The sequence below is a fragment of the Aquarana catesbeiana genome, linkage group LG03 (genome assembly GCF_042186555.1).
Source record: "Aquarana catesbeiana isolate 2022-GZ linkage group LG03, ASM4218655v1, whole genome shotgun sequence".
In the NCBI taxonomy this organism is placed as follows: domain Eukaryota; kingdom Metazoa; phylum Chordata; class Amphibia; order Anura; family Ranidae; genus Aquarana; species Aquarana catesbeiana.
Genome location: NC_133326.1, coordinates 623,455,089 through 623,472,759, shown reverse-complemented (window position 1 = coordinate 623,472,759; position 17,671 = coordinate 623,455,089). Strand labels below are relative to the sequence as shown.

The 17,671-nt window shown below is 43.0% G+C and overlaps 1 long non-coding RNA gene across 1 annotated transcript; it reads right to left on the bottom strand.

Annotated features, from left to right (window-relative positions):
- Positions 1–4,169: 4,169 nt before the first annotated feature.
- Positions 4,170–16,943, bottom strand: LOC141134700 (uncharacterized). The gene is made up of 2 exons (XR_012243266.1): positions 16,750–16,943; positions 4,170–4,865 (listed from the first exon to the last, which is right to left on the bottom strand). It is a non-coding gene; the product is annotated as an uncharacterized lncRNA (long non-coding RNA).
- Between the last annotated feature and the right edge of the window lie 728 nt (positions 16,944–17,671).

The following is a 17,671-nucleotide window of genomic DNA, read 5'->3' as shown; positions in this document are numbered from 1 at the left end:
CTTAAAGGGCATCTGTCATAAAGTTGCAACGCGGTATGAGTGTTAAAGGGTATGTAAACTTTTCTTACTTGCTCCCTGAGTCCCCTTTCACACTGACAGACCGATCAGGTTCGCCTGTCTGTTTTTAAGGTGGACCTGATTGGACCATCCGTTGCTCTCTGAGTGGTGGATGTCAATGTACAGTGCCGACTTTCAATTCAATCCTGTCCCCTAATAATAGACAGATGGGGATCTGTTCCCTATCTGTCTGGTGGATCGGATTGGATGACAGTCGGCTGGAATCAGATAGGCATTTCATTTCCATCCGACAGCCCATAGAGGACAGCGGGCTGTGTCTGTGTCTGCTTTGCATCAGCAGAGTGGACACTGACCTGTCATACACCTGATCAGCGGAGAGATTCCCCACCAGTGTGAAAGCGCCCTTAAGTGTAAAAATATACCATTAAAAAAAAAATTGTTACATCTGTTTGAAAGGTGCAACAGTTTTTGTTAATCCTGCCAGAAATCTTGTGAGTTGATCATTTACTGTGTGCCCTTCCTCTGATGCGCTGGTACCAGCTACATTGTTCTTGTCTCATTTTGATGCCTACAAAACCATGCCCCTCGGTTACTGATTAAAGCAAGGTCCTGGTACAGTAGGGCAGTGATGGCAAACCTCGGCACCCCAGATGTTTTGAAACTACATTTCCCACGATGCTCAACTACATTGCAGAGTGCATGAGCATCATGGGAAATGTAGTTCCAAAACATCTGGGGTGCCGAGGTTTGCCATCACTGCAGTAGAGTGTGTGAGTATTGTCACCCTAGGACAGGAAGTGTGTCACTGGCAGAATCACCAGCTGATAAAGGGAGAGAGTGTGGGGGGAAAAAAGAACAAAACTAATGCAACCACTGCAGCTAAGGACTGGTAATCTGCAAAATATTACCATTTTATTTTTAGGTTTAGATACATTTTAATACAGCTTTCTTCTAAGATAATTTTGTTTTGAGTTACTTAAGAGGTCAAATTAAAAATGTTTCCAAACATAAGTGTATTGAGCGTTGCTAAGGAAACACAGGGTTTGATTTACTAAAACTGGAGAGTGCAAATCTGCATAGAAACCAATCTGCTTCCAGTTTGGTTTTTTGTCAGCGTAAACCAGCTCAAGTTGGAAGCTGATTAGAATAAATCTCCCTAATAGGGACACAGTAATAATAACTTAACAGAGGGTCTAATCCTTCCCCACTCCATTCAAATAAACTTAATATAATATCAATATTAGTCTAACTATGAGCAGTGACAGGGCCGTCTTTAAGGCAGGGCAAAAGGGGCATCTGCCCTGGGCCCCATCATTGTTGTGGGGCCCAAAGCAGCTGCCTCATACTTGCCAACTATCCCAGTTAAAATTCCCTTGTCCCTTGAAGTTTTAGTCCCGTGCTGTGTCCTAATATCTCAGTGTAAAGTTCTGTTACTAATGTTGCTCAGCTCTGCCTATTGTTGTGCACAGATGACTTATCTGCAGGCCCTGTGTTTAAATGTAAATAACCTGCATTGATATGTAAATAGCGGCGGCATTATTATTTAATTAGCTGTGGACCGGCTGCATTGATATGTAAATAAAGGTGGCATTCATATGTATATCATGCCCCCCCTGAGGTCATATCCATCATCACTTCTGCTGAATGCTGCCCACTGGGGAGGTAAAGGGGCATGCTTGAAAGTCCTGCCTACAACTGTGGTCATTAAACCTATCATTAGCCTGTTCTGCAAGGCAAGCAAATTGGAGGTGGAACCCTTTTTCAAAATAACATGGTGCCGCAGCACCCTGAATTGTGGTGCATGTGAATACACACATCTCTGCAGATGTGTGAGGGTGTCATTAACAATTAATGGCACTGCTGTGTATCTGCTAAAGGGCAGCATGTTTCTGTGGTGTCAGGAAAGCGATTTTGCATGCGTTCCCGACACACACACAAATGTGAAAGCAGGCTGAATGTCTGTTACATTGGTGGTCAGTGTAAATCTTCTCATTACATTGGGGCTTGGTGTACAATTCATTCACACTAGTGGCCAATGTGAAAGTTCCCTTCACATTGGTGGTCAGTGTAAATCCCTCCTTACATTAGTGGTTCCTGTGAATGCTCCTATTACATTAGTGGTCAATATGAATCCCCATTACATTGGAGTTTTCTGTCTATTGATGGGTCCCCTCACCTCCCCAGTCCATGGTGTGCAGGCAGTGAGGAGATAATGTGCTGTAACCTTTAGCAGCTAATCAGTGAGCAGTAATAATGTGCAATAACCTCTTGCAACCAATCATTGAGCAGTAAGGATATGCAGTAACCTCTAGCAACCAATTAGTAAGCAGTAATAATGTGCAGTGACCTCTTGCATCCAATTGGTGAGTGGTAAGGATGTCCAGTAACCTCTAGCAACCAATCAGTGAGCAGTATCGATGTACAGCAATCTCTAGCAACCAATCAAAAAGCAGAAGTCATGTGCTGTAACCTCTAGAAAATAATAAGTGTGCCATAATGTATGCTGTAACCTCTAGCAGCCAGTCAGTGAGTGGTAATGATACACTGTAACCTTTGGCAACCAATCGCAATCACTGCCTGATCTGATTCAGTATACTGATTTTGAGCCTAGCTGCTATTTATTGTAGACTCAGAGCAGGTGGAGAGCAAAATTGCATGGGGGAGGGGGGCCCAAGAAAATGTCTGCCCAGGGTCCAATCAATATTAAAGATGGCCCTGAGCAGTGATGTCACAAGTGGTGGGAACTGCCTTATTTGGGTTACTTTACCTGGGTGAATTGTGGGCAAATTTCCACTCATTTTGTCTTTATCTCTAGGGTGAATGTGCATCAAAGAATTTTGTTGAATATCAGAGGCCATGCCTATCAAATTTTGGACAAATAGACCGCAAGGTGTGTTAATACAATATATATTGTCAAAAGTATTGTGACACCTGCCTTTACACACACATGAAATTTAATGGCATCGCAGTTTTAGTCTGTAGGGTTCAATATTGAGTTGGCCCACCCTTTGCCGCTTCACTGGAACTAAGGGGCCAAACCAAGCCCCACACTATAATCCCCCCTCCACCAAATGATTTGGACCAGTGCACAAAACAAGGTCCATAAAGACATAGGTGAGCGAGTTTGGGTTGGAGGAACTTGACTGGCCTGCACAGAGTCCTGACCTCAACCCGATAGAACGCGTTTGGGATGAATTCGAGGGGAGACTGCGAGCTTGGCCTTCTCATCCAACATCAGTGCTTGACCTCACAAATGTGCTTCTGGAAGACTGCTCAAACATTCCCATAGACACACTCCTCTGGAAAGGCTGTCCACAAGGTTTAGGGCTCTTTCACACTGACGATCCGTATGTCCGTTTTTCATCCTTCCGTTTTCGGATGAAAAATGGACATACATGTATTCCTATGGAGCGTCGGATGTCAGCGGTGACATGTCCGCTGACATCCGACCCGCTCCGATCCGAAAAGTGTAACGGAGGAAAACCCTACTTTTCCATCCGTTATCGGATCGGATGACGACGGACTCTACGGTCCATCATCATCCGATCCCCCATAGGGGAGAGCGGCGCTTTGACAGGTCCGTCGCTGCACAGTGTGCAGCGATGGACCTGTCATCTTTCTGCTCAGCGGGGATTTGCGGAGCGATCCCCGCTGAGCATGCGGGTGTTCACGGGGCGGATCATCACTGATCCGCCCCGTGTGAAAGAGCCCTTAGGAGTTGAAGCTATTCTAGCTGCAAAGTGTGGGACAACTCAATATTGAGCCCTACAGACTAAGACTGGGATGCTATTAAAGATCATGTGCGTGTAATGGTGCACGTGTCCCAACACTTTTAACAATATAGTGTATTTGTGACTGAACTTACCCTAATCCTTTGATCCCTATAGCCGTCAGAGGTTGTGAGGTTGATTTACTAAAACTGGAGAGTGCAAAATCTGGTGCAGCTCTGCATAGAAACCAATCAGCTTCCAGGTTTTATTGTCAAAGCTGAATTGAACAAGCTGAAGTTCAAAGCTGATTGGCTACCATGTGCAGCTGCACCAGATTTTGCACTGTACAGTTTTAGTAAATCAACCCCACGTCTTCTCATATCGTGATCCAGGATCTGGTTAAATGGAATGATGCCAAAATAAAAGTTGCCAGTCCACACATTTTCTTATTATAACAGCATGTTTTATTAGCATATTCTAAGGTTTGTAACTTCACACCGCTCACACATCTTCTCTAAATACTTGGTATATTTCTTCTCCCAGAATCCTTTGCTTACTAACTTGGCCACACTTGACCCTTATAAGACATGTACAGAACGGACATCATAATTTCCTCCCATTCTTTGCTCCACAATGTAAAGTGTGGAATGAACCGTACCCGTGGGCCACATAGCCAGTCATTTTTTTCCTTTTTTTTTTTATTTAATCTTGTCATAGCCTTTGTAGATGCCACTGTTGGTTTTTATTTCATCTTTCACATGTCGATCATGATGGGGGCTTTCTCTCGTTGTGGTGGGTAACAGTTATCATTCAGCCACTGGGATATGAAGTGGAACCATTTTTTGCTTCCTCCATCTCTTTTTACGTGAAGGACGGGTCGTGCAAAGGTCTGAGCGCCAGCATTAACATAGCTCTGCAAACAGACCGTATACAGAAAGGCCGTCAGATGGAGGAAACACACCAGTCCAAAGATGACCACAATAATGATGGTCTGAGGCTCCCACAGCCCAGCATCCACAGCGTCTTCCAGCTGCCTGAGCGTTAGGTTCCCTCTGGCTACAATATTGATGGGAGGATAATTCATGTTGCCGTGGTGACCAGACACTGAGCCGAGGCCTTCTTCTCTAGCGATCCATCCTAGAAAAATGACACCTAATTAGTCCTGGTTGTTGCATAACGAGATTTGCTTTTCTACACCGTCAGAGCTGTGATTTGTATTTGTGATCTTCAAAGTGATCTTCACTGATTTTGTGGTGACAAAAGGTCTGTGATGTAGGGAAACGTCTTACTCCAGCAACCAATGCATGCTGTTTGCTGCTTATAGGGAAAATCGCTCGCTGCAGTCATACCTATGTTTATTTATAGATAATTAGTATGATGGAATCATTGGAAGCCTAATCATAGGTGGCAGATTTTGCAGGAACCTTTTGTATAAAGCTGTCAGGCTATGCAATGCTTGGAGACTAAAGCCTCGTACACACGATCGGATTTTCAGCAAGGAATTGTGTGTTGACAGACTGTTGGCCTAAAATCCGACCGTTAGTACGCTCCATCAGACAATTGTTGGCCAACTTTTGGCCAACAAATGTTGGCTGGCAGGCTAGTAAATTTTTCGGGCTGACAACGGTCTGTTGTCAGATTTTCCGATCATGTGTACACAAGTCCGTCATACAAAAGTCCAAAGTACAAACAGGCATGCTCGGGAATCAATGCTCACCAAACACGACATTAGCAGAAGGTGCCCAAAGGGTGGCACTCAAGAGCTGAAATTCCACGTAGTATGTCACTACGTTCGTGTTTGCTGGCCGACAATTGTGTACCGTTTGTATGCAAGACAAGTTCACGGCACATGCCCTTCGGACAGAAGTCTGATGCTTTGTCTGCGGAAAATCCGATCGTGTGTACAAGGCTTTAGACCCCATACACACTACAGTGGAACCTTGGATTACGAGCATAATCCGTTCCAGGGGAATGCATGTAATCCAAAGCACTCGCATATCAAAGCGAGTTTCCTCATAGAAGTCAATGGAAACGAAGATAATTCGTTCCGCATTGACTTCAATTACATGAAATACCGCATGTGGCCAGATGTGGGGGGGGCCTCAGAGAGCCTCGGAAATACCCCAGGGACATCTCGGCTGAACTCGGAAACACTCGGGAACTGAGTATTTCTGAGTGATTCCGAATGGCTCCGAACCGTTCCAAGTATCCCCGGCGCCCCCACACCTCTGGCCAAATGCGGTACTGCACACCCCATTAGCTTGAATTCTGCTCGTTTTGCGAGACAACACTCACAAACTGAGTCAGAATTAAAAAAAAAAAGTTGCTGGTCCTTCAAAACGCTTGTTAACTGTGTTACTCGTAACACGGTTATTAGATTAGATTTAGATGTATTAGATTTTCTGCAGATTTTTGCCTTCAGATTTACCCAAACCATGTAATATAAGGTCAAATCTTAAGCGTTTCAATTTGTATGTAATCAGGCAGGCCGGCCTTTGCACTACATGGTTTTGGTAAATCTGAAGACAAAAATCTGCAGAAATCTAATAGTGTGTATGGGGCTATACAGTCACACTGCTGCTCAAAAGCCGGCACCAAAAATTCCGACACATTTGTCTTCTGTGCGCTCAGTGTTTGGTATGGAGCTCCTGTCCCTGACAACCCCACACTTCTCTGTGTAGTGTCCCTAAAATAAAAACACAACTAAGGGCTTGTTAACACATGCGGCAGCCCTTGCCGCCCCTCTTAAGCCTAGTACACACTGGCCAAATGTTGGGCGACATCGGCTGGTTCGATAAAAAAACTCCCCGACATTTGGCCCATGTGTATGGCAGGCGGTCAGCTTCTGTCAGACGCTCATGCCGGAAAAACCAGGAGCCGACCGGTTCCTGATCAGCGTTCTTAGCCAATGGCTGAGAGCGCTGACCAGAGTGTTCTGGTGGAGGGGGGCCTCCCCCTGTCAGAACACAATCGCACAGCAGGGGACATCGCTGTACTAACATCACGTTGTTAGTACATCAGCTCTGATCTGAGCTGTCAGGTTTTTTTAAGTTTCAACTCGCTTGGTTGAACGAAAAAAAAAAAAAACTAGTGGCATGTACCAGGCTTAAAAGCAATCCATAGTGGATCACTTTTCAAAGGCATTTGACTGGCAGTGAGGAGCCAATGTGTCACCTCCTATAGAAAGGAAGGGTTTTGGAACTTTGCATGATGTGAGTATGTGCGGCCAAAGGATCGGTCAATTTTTTGCAAAAATGTTTTTTATGAAGATGTTGACACAGTATCATAGTATGTGCCCAGGTGAATGGGCTGAACAATATCATGATTAACAAACAGTATTGAACACCTTAGTAACAATAAAGCAACCCATAATATAATATGATATGAAGCAATGATCATACATAAGTACAAAGCACTTAGGAATGCACATGGTCTGATGATCTCTGTATACAAAAAAAATTCTTCTATAAAAAAAAAAGTAGGTGCATGGTGTAATACTGACGCATTTCGTGTGTAAAACACTCTTCAGGGGCAGGTGCACCATTCCCCTGGGCACATACTATGACACTGTGTCAACATCTTCATAATAAATGTTTTTGCAAAGAATTGATCTTTTGGCCGCGCATACTCCCATCATGGAAACTCCCAAAACCCTTCCTTTCTATATATACACAGGGATGAAGACGTGTGTACATGCACGTCTCACTCAAAGTCCCAAACTTTTCTCCATTTACACTGATAAGGGTGGATATGTCATCTCCTCACCACCCGTTTTAACCCTGAAAATGCTGAACTACCCCACTGCAACCACATGCAATGCACGCAGTTGCGGCACGGCCTCCTTCCCTTGAATGGGTCTCATTCAGCAGCAATACCACTCGCTGAATGTTGAATACAATATGCCGTTTAACCACTGCCCTATAGTAGATATACTGCTACAGGGCGGCTGCTGTGCACAGGATTATGTCTAATTTTACATATATGTGATCCTGCGCGAAATGCGTGCTGTTAGCGGCTTACTACCGCTGTGATTACACAGATGTCTGCCGGCACCCACCAATCATTTGTACAGAGTCAGAACAGTAGTCTGCCTATGTTAACCACTTCAATACAGGGCATTTTCACCCCCTTCCTGCCCAGGCCAATTTTCAGTTTTCAACGCTGTCGCATTTTGAATGACAATTGCGCGGTCATGCAATACTGCCTCCAAATTAAATATATTATCTTTTTTCCCCACAAATAGAGCTTTCTTTTGGTGGTATTTTGTCATCTCTGCGGTTTTTATTCTTTGCGCTACAAACAAAAGAAGAGTGACAAGTTTGAAAAAAACACAATATTTTTTACTTTTTGGTATAATAAATATCCCAATTTAAAAAAAAAAAAAAATTTTTTCCTCAGATTAGGTCAATGTATATTCTTCTACATATTTTTGATTAAAAAAAAAATCGCAATAAGCGTATATTTATTGGTTTGCGCAAAAGTTATAGCGTCTACAAAATAGGGGATAGTTTTATGGCATTTTTATTATTATTATTTTTTTTTTTTTTTTTTACTAGTAATGGCGGGGATCAGTGATTTTTTTTTTATTGTGACTGTGACATTGCGGCAGACACATCGGACACTTTTGACACTAAAAAAATGCCCTGATTACTGTATATATGTCACTGGCAGGGAAGGAGTTAACACTAGGGGGCGATCAAGGGGTCAAATGTGTTACTTAGGGAGTGATTCTAACTGTAGGGGGAGGGGATGCACAAGGGGAGGAGACCGATCGGTGTTCCTCTGTACTGGGAACACATGATCGGTTTCCTCTCCCCTGACAGGACGTGGATCTGTGTGTTTACACAAGTGGATCTGTGTGTTTACACACACAGATCCACGGTCCTGCTCTGTTATCGGGCAATCGCGGGTGCCCGGCAGACATTGCGGCCACCGGGCACGCACACCGGCTCCAGAGTGACGTGGTGGGCGCGCGTGCCACCTAGATGGCCGGGAAGCTCAGGGCGTCATATGACGCCCACCCAGGATGGGAGATTCCTCCCGCAGACGTCATATTACTATGGGAGGGGTATGAAGTGGTTAACAAGGCAGATTGCCGTTCTGTCAGTAGGGAAGGCATGGATCCATGTCAATATACCAATCAATATACACGTATTGGGATTTTTTTTTACCAAAAATATGTAGCAGAATACAAATTGGCCTAAGTTGATGAAGAAATTAGATTTTTTTACATTTATTTATTGAATATGTGTTATAGCAAAAAGTAAAAAATATATTTTTTTTTCAAAATTGTCGTTTATAGTGCAAAAAATAAAAAACACAAAGGTGATCAAATACAACCAAAAGAAAGCTCTATTTGTGGGGAAAAAGTGACATAAATGTCATCTGTGTACAGTGCAATTGTCAGTTAAAGTAACCCAGTGCTACCTTGCAAGCAATGGCCTGGTCAGGAAGAGGGGGTAAATCTCCCGGAGCTGAAGTGGTTAATTTTTTCTGCAGCCATGAAGCGTTCCGTACCATATTCGAAACACACTGCCCTTGCGATCTGCAGCGGGTGTCAGTACAAAGTTAACTTACCTCAAATGCAGTGTGTCTGCCCGCACCAGAACGCATTCTACAAATGTACCATGTGATCCGGTTGCAGTGCATTTCCAAAAGTAGTGCTTACATGCCTTTGTTTTCGGTGGGTGGTAAAATTGCGGCAGAGCTGCCTGTTTCTAACGCCCTCCTGGCTGCCCATGTGGATGAACTCTCATACTTCTCCTCCTGCCTTAATCCAAAACACTTAAAGTGGAACTAAATGGATGGATGTGCTTCCATGCCTAGCTTGATCAGTTTGAAATAGGAAAATAGGTGGGATCACCAGGGAATTTCACACATAAGAAGCAATAAAAAGAGAACAGGATATGTTTTTATAAGCACATAGGAACACAGACACATCAGAATATGAAATGTTGGAGGTCACATACATTTTATTGCTACTTATAGACTGCATGTTATATTTCAGTTTTTATTTTGCCCATAGTCCTTATTTAAAGTGAAGCTCTGCATAGGCAGAACTCCATCAGGACTCGCTCCGCCTACACAACAAAGGCCTGCCTAGTAGGCTCATCTTTGTTCATGATTTCTGAAAAACTCAGTAACAACTGTTTTTCTCTGTTTCAAAGAAACAACTCAGACATGTTTTCATGGATATTTACTGCAGAATGAAACAGGACGTTATGCCTGTGTAACCCAACAGGCGAATCACATATGATATTTAAAGTGGTTGTAAGCCTCAGACAAGAAACATGAACAACTCATATCCCTCTATAAGGTGAATTTGCCTCAATCCAGAGCACTAAGTGTCATTTCTGTCTGCTGCTTCATTCCTCTACTATAAGCATGAGTCACTTCTGATGAGTTTTCCTGACACCAAGAGAAAAATGGTGACAGCAAAAGGCACAGCCTGTGATTGACAGCCTCAGCTCTGTTACTGTGTTAGGGGAGGGGGGAGGGATGTTCCTTCCCTTCCCTTCCCTTCCCTCCCCTTCCCTCCAATTAGCTCTCAGAACTCTCCTCTCTGAGGAGCTCTGCAGTCTGTAACTTCACCCCCCCCACACACACACTTTTCAGAGCTGTGAGGGTTTGCAACCACTTTAACTACTTGCCAACCACCCACCGCAGATGTCCTGTGGCAAGGTGGCTCGGCTGCGCAAATCGCCATACCGGTATAGCGATTCGTGCACTGGCATTCGTGGGTGCACGCACTCTGCGATTGGCCAGCGGGGGAGCCAATCAGCACGTCCGACAGACTCGATGTCCGCCGGCCCCCCGCAATCATTCCCCGCAGAGACAGATTGGCGATCTGCCGAAGTAAACAAGGCAGATCTCTGTTCTGACAGGGGATGACACTGAGATCTGTACCCAGTCACACAGTCCCCCATACAGTTAGTATTCACTGACAGGGAACACTTTTAACCACTTGGTTGCCCCTGATGTTAACCTCTTCCCCGCCAGTGTCATTAGTACAGTGTATATTTTTAGCACTGATCACTGTATTAATGTCACTGGTCCCCAAAAAAGTGTCAAAAATGTCAGTTAGGTGTCCAATCTGTCCACTGCAATCTCGCAGTCCCACCATTACTAGTAAAAAAAAAATTAATAAAAATGCCAGAAATCTATCCCCTATTTTGTAGACACTAAAACTTTTGCACAATCCAATCAATATACGCTTATTGTTTTGGTTTTTTTTTTACCAAGAATATGTAGAATACATACTGGCCTAAACTAATGAATACATTATTTTTTTTTTTTTTTATGGATTTTTTTTTTGGATATGTATTATAACAGAAAGTAAAAAATATTGTTTTTTTTTTTTTTTTTCAAAATCGTTGGTTAGCGCAAAAAAATAAAAACTGCAGAGGTGATCTAATACCACCAAAAGAAAGCTCTATTTGTGGGGAGAAAAGGATGTCAATTTTGTTTGGGTGCAGTGTCGCGCAATTCTCAGTTAAAGTAATGCAGTGCCGTATCGCAAAAAATGGCCTGGTCATTAAGGGGGTAAATCCTTCCGGGGCTGCTTAAGCAAATCGAGCTATACTCCAGTCCAAAATTCCTACTACTGTTGGGTGAAGTTAATGTCCCCTGGCCTGCTTAGCCCACTGAACCAATTGGCACACTTATTTTTTCATAGCTGGAACAGGTGAGATATACTATGGCGTCATATGATGTACCACATCTCTGAGTGTATGCCCACATCTCTCTGTGCATAGATGGTACAATCAATAGCTCTTTCAGGACACGGTTCCTTTAAAACAGTCCTCTGCATAGCTGCCAGACAACGTGATCTAGGGGGGCTCTGCAATGTGAGGAATGTTCCGAATAAAGTTCAGTTCTGCGAAAAGCAAGGAACTAATTAAATGTGGCTGCATGGAGCTGATAACAATGTGTTGTTTGGGTTTTCATGTCATCTTCCGAGGGCGAAAAGGACAGAGCTCCGCATAACACACAAATAGGAATTCTCCATAGAAAGTCATATAATAACTTAAATTAAAGGTACCTTATTTAGCAAGACAATGCAAAAAAAAAAAAAAAGCAGCAGCATGGCGGTGGAGCACTGGAGCCTCTGCTTCAATTCACTGCCTATCAATTTTTTTTTTTTTTTTTTTTTTTTTTTTTTTTGGGGGAAGGGACGTCTTTTCCACAGTGTCCCTAGAACATTAGATTGTAAGCTCATTTGGGGCAGACTGGTAAAAAAAAATCCTCTGTACTCTATAAACTACTTTTGTCTCAACTTAAAATAAATAAAATATAAGGAGCGTAGAATTGAAAGTCCACAATACAAAAACAAAGACTTTGACTCCAATAAATTGGAATTTGGTTTCTATGGGTTTCTGCACCCTGCACATTATCATTATTCTGTACACTAGCACTGAATACATAAGTAGCTTAAATGAGAGATCTTATATTATTACTGCTTGAACTTTACAGGAAGTTATCAGAGATTTTTTGTTTTCTTTTACCAAATTCAGATTTTATCAAAATGAATCAAGCACACCCTGTGATCTGTGATCGGCAGTGATCTGGTCAACTCAAGTGCAGGTATCCTCTAATGGTCACTTAGGATATCTAATACATCAGATGGCTGATTGATCCTTTCACGCTGTGTCTCTGAGTACTTACCATTGACATGCCTGAATTGTCTACTGACAAGGGATGAGACAAGCAAATCTTTTCCATTTTCATTTGAGCGATCAACTCCTGTAGTGCAGTTTTCAGGGTTCATTTCAACTGTAGTTTTATTTCTTTCTGTTTTAAAGCGGAACTAAATCCATCAATTTAATGGTTTCAAAAACCAGTTACATTCCCGGCATGCCCAGAATGCCAACTGTCACATTGGTTGTGCTCTCAACCAAACTGTCAAACCATCAAATGGCTGGAGTCATAACTGATCATCATAATTGCAGATCAAAGATGGCTGCTTCCTTGGCTGAAAAGGATAGGAGGAGGGTTTAGTTGTTCTTTAAAAATAGCATTATAGCACATCAAGCAACGGGGCTGGTATCCTTAGAACAGCCTTTCTCAACCAGAGCAGGGTTGCCAACCAACAGTAAATTCACAGACAGCTTGTAAAATCCGTTATTTTTACTGTCTGCGATGTCCATTTTTGAGATGCACCTGTATGCACATCACCACCACTCTTGGCTGCTCCTCTAGAGTAGTAAAGCAGATACTGTATATTGGTTAGAGCAGTGGTCTCCAAAACTGCGGCCTGGGGGCCAGATGCGGCTCTTTGCTTGCTTTTACTCAGCACTTGGGGCATTATTCCCTCCACTGTCAGCAACAATGGGGCATAGTTCCTGCCACTGACACTGAAATTGGGGCACTATTCCTCCCACTGACACCAAATATGGTCACTATTCTTCCCATTGATACCAATGATGGGGTGCTATTCCTCCTATTGATACCAATGATGGGGCACTATTCCTCCCATTGATACCAATGATGGGGCACTATTCCTCCCATTGATACCAATGATGGGGCACTATTCCTCCCATTGATACCAATGATGGGGCACTATTCCTCCCATTGATACCAATGATGGGGCACTGTTCCTTCCATTGATACCAAAGATGGGGCACTGTTCCTTCCATTGATACCAAAGATGGGACACCATTCCTCCCTCCTAATATCAATCATGGGGCATTGTTTTCTACCTCTGACGCCAGGACATTTTCTATTCTCACTGACCACAGACCGACCCCCCCAACCCCCCACCGCCCCCCCAAAGCTTGAAGGACAGTAAACTGGCCCTTTGTTTAGAAAGTTTGGAGACCCCTAAGTTAGAGGGACATTTCTGCTGAACACTAAGTGGTGTACCTGACAAAGATCCTTCATGGTTCTTGTGGTAGATGCCACTGATGCTGCCTGATGTGTCCTCCATGCTTAATGATGTGATTTACAATCAAAAACATTCCTGTCATCTATGGAGGGCTTTTTGATCGGCATTTCCACTCTGCACTCTGAAAACCTAGAAGGGTAACCACAGCTCCTGCATTATTACTGTAATGTGGCAAAAAATACAGGGAGAAGGTTTCCTTATGACAGTGACTGTTATGAATGTAGTCCCTGTACCCATTATTAAGGTGTCTAAAAACATATTGTTTGTCATTTCCCCATAGCTATAGACTACTGAAGAGAGCCCACAGATGTGAGATGCATACTGGCCACTACCTGTATTTTGACAGATGGGCTTAAAGTAAATGTAAAGGAAAAATGTTATTTAAAAAAAAAAACATGTCATACTTACCTGCTCTGTGCAGTGGTTTTGCACAGAGCAGCCCTGATCCTCCTCTTTTTGGGCCCCCTGCAGATGCTCTGGGCCCCTCCCCCTTGTCGAGTACCCCCATAGCAAGCCGCTTGCTTTGGGGGCACTCGTGTGTGCTCGCTCCCGAGCCGGCTCTCTACGTCCATAAGACACAGAGAGCACGGCTAAACCCCGCCCATCACTCCCACCTCATGTGATTGAGAGCAGCGGGAGCCAATAACTTCTGCAATTAAGCCAATCAGCAGGAAGAGACCCGGGAGAGCTTTGGGTCTCATGCACATCACTGGATCGGGATTGGGCTTAGGTAAGTATTAGGGGGAGCTGCACACTGAAGGTTTTTTTTTAGCTTCATGCATAGAATGCATTTTGGAGAATAGATTATAGACATTGGAGGATTTAAATCTCAAATTGACTACACAGGAGTCATCTATCAGCAGCTCAGCTTACCCTGTTCCTCCTTCCAGAGCCCCTGCTAAGTGCTTACATTGATGATTAGTAGGCTGACGTGAGGTGGGAACGGGGGGTGGGAACACTAATTTCTGGTTTAAAGACACCTTCAGTCATTTTGTCAACTTTCCATCTATTAAATCTTCTGCCCTTGTTGTTTTAACTTTGGATAGTAAAACATTTTTTTTTTCTGCCCGTAAATACCTTATACAGCCCACTTCCTATTTCTTGTCTGGTCATTAGCCTAGGCTTATGACATCATGTACAGCTCTTTCTCTCTCTCTCGCTCGCTCTCGTGAGAGTTTGCCAGGAAGGGAGGGGGGAAGAGTCATAAGAGGGCCAATGAGAGCTGCAGAGCTGGAGGTGTGCCTCTGTGTGTCTGTGTAAATCCAGGAAGTGAACAGGTAGCAGCTTCAGCTGCCCACAGTTAAAATGGGATGCAGCCAGACTAAGTTGAGGGAGATTTCTGCAACATATTTGGCAAGTACAGAATCACAGTATATATAAAATAATATGCAAAGTGGTTGGAGAGAAGCTTCAGAATAGCAAAGATGTTTTATTACAAATTATGTGAGCAGACTGCAGTTCCTCTGTAACTCAAAAACAAAGTACCTTGCTTTCAACCCCTCTGAATCTCCAAATGACTTTTTTGTTGTTGCTGTGCTGGGTCAGGGCTGTTCTGCCAGCAAAAGGGGGACCTACTCAATGTAAGGTGGGTGGTCATAATCTTATGGCTGATCGGTATGTGTGTGTGTGTGTGTGTATATATATATATATATATATATATATATATATATATATATATATATATATATATATACTGTGTATATATAGAGAAAGAGAATGTGTTCGCACTGTGTTGGATACAGAATGGCATCCAAGTGTGTGTTTTCAGGGCAGTTGCTGAATTGTGCTAACATTGTTCAAGCAAGTTGTTGTCATCCAAGCATCCAGACCGAAGAAGAGCCAATGAGAAATCGTTTGGATTCTATTCAGGATTAGAACCACCTGCCAAGGGCCCCTATTCAGCCATTGAGTGAACCTGCCCCAATTCCTGGGGCCCATGCAAACTATGGAGCAGGGCCATGACCTGCTTAACCACATGCCGACCAGCACAAAACGATGTACGTCGGCACAATAGGTCGGCTGGGCAAATGGGCGTACAGGTACGCCCCCTTTAAATGGTGGAATTGTGGGCGCGTACGCCCGCCATGTACTCTGTGACTGTGCAGATCGCCTCCATTACTAATTTAAAAAATATTATAATAAAAATGCCATAAATCTATCCCCTATTTTGTAGACGCTATAACTTTTGCTCAAACCAATCAATATATGCTTAGTGCGATTTGGTTTTTTTTTACCAAAACATATCGGCCTAAACAGAGAAAGAAATTAGTTTTTTTTATATATTTTTTGGGGATATTTATTATAGCAAAAAGTAAAAAATATAGCTTTTTTTCAAAATTGTCGTTCTTTTTTTGTTTATAGCACAAAAAATAAAAACAGCAGAAGTGATCAAATACCACCAAAAGAAAGCTCTATTTGTGGGAAAAAAAAGGACGTCAACTTTGTTTGGGTGAAACGTCGTACGACCGCGCAATTGTCAGTTAAAGCGACGCAGTGCCGAATCGCAAAAAGTGCTCTGGTCAGGAAGGGGGTAAATGCTTCCGGGGCTGAAGGGGTTAACATCTCAATTTTTAAAAAAAAGCAACTGCTGTGCATAAATTCCTTCCACCATATAACAAAGTAAAGAAGGTGAAAACCTTGTCTTGCTATTAGAACACATTATATGGTACCAAGAGGATGGAGATGAACATTCCTGGATGAGCCATGGGTATTGCAGTGACTGCTTTCTCTGATAACCCTGGTATTAGGTCACTGAGCAACATCTGTCTTGGAGGTGCAAACCACAATAAATAGCCCTGTGACCGTCCTGTGATATGAAGGTTTGATGCACCTGGGTGGAAATTTTATGCCATTCCCCGCCCGTTCCCTATTGTCCTCAGCAGTGGTGTCATGGCTCACAGAGTACCTTGCTGATGTCAGCACTTCCTGTCAAATGAACACTTTGTGACTATCAGTTCATTTTAGAAAATGGCTTAATGTGCATGAGAACAATTCTGCACTAAGTCACCACGGCTGCCTGTCTATCACATGCGTTTTGCAAGCAATTTCTCTCATTGCGGTTGCAAATGGGTTGTCATGAGCCAGTCAGGGGTCTGCTATTAACAATGGGTAGAAAAATGAGTTTTCTGTTGTAATTACCTGCGGCGTGTCAGAGGCGGCGAGGTCAGCGCTGGGGAACGGCAGGATGAGAATTCTGGTGCATTTCTGCATCTATATGGAGCTGGGTTTCTGTGCAGAATTTACAGAGGCAGGAGAAGGAGGGGAGGGGGGGAGAGAGACGTTCATGATTGTGGTTGCTTAGGAAACGCACCTCACCTCGGAGGGGAAGCGCTAAAGAGAAAGAAAAAATGTTTTAAATATCTCTTACAGAAAATACAGTAGTCTTCTGGTACCTAAGGAGTGATTTTTAACACCATGCTATTGCAGCCATGGAAACTCACCCTAAAATACAGAGAGCCCCCCTGATTTTTACCCCTCTAACCCTGTTGCAGCACAAAATTTATTGTCATTATATCACAGTAATATTCAGGCATAGTTCGACACAGAACACAACATAAACACTCACATATCAAGTACAGTGCCTTGAAAAAGTATTCATACCCCTTGAAATTTTCCACATTTTGTCATGTTACAACCAAAAACGTAAATGTATTTTATTGGGATTTTATATGATCGACCAACACAAAGTGGCACATTATTGTGAAGTGGAAAGAAAATGATAATGATTTTCAAAATGTTTTACAAATAAATATGTGAAAAGTTTAGTGTGCATTTGTATTCAGCCCCCCTGAGTCAATACTTTGTAGAACCACCTTTCACTGCAATTACAGCTGCGAGTGTTTTTGGGGATGTCTCTACCAGCTTTGCACATATAGTGTTCTGTCTCTGGGACAGATAGCTAAACCTTCTTATCCTAATAACTTCAGATACCATATTTCTTTGATCTCAGTTTTATTAGAACAAGCCAGGTGAAACTACAAAATAACAGAAATAGACCTCAATAAGTATAATATTGCATACAATACAGCATACATTGCATAAACAATGATATACAGTACAA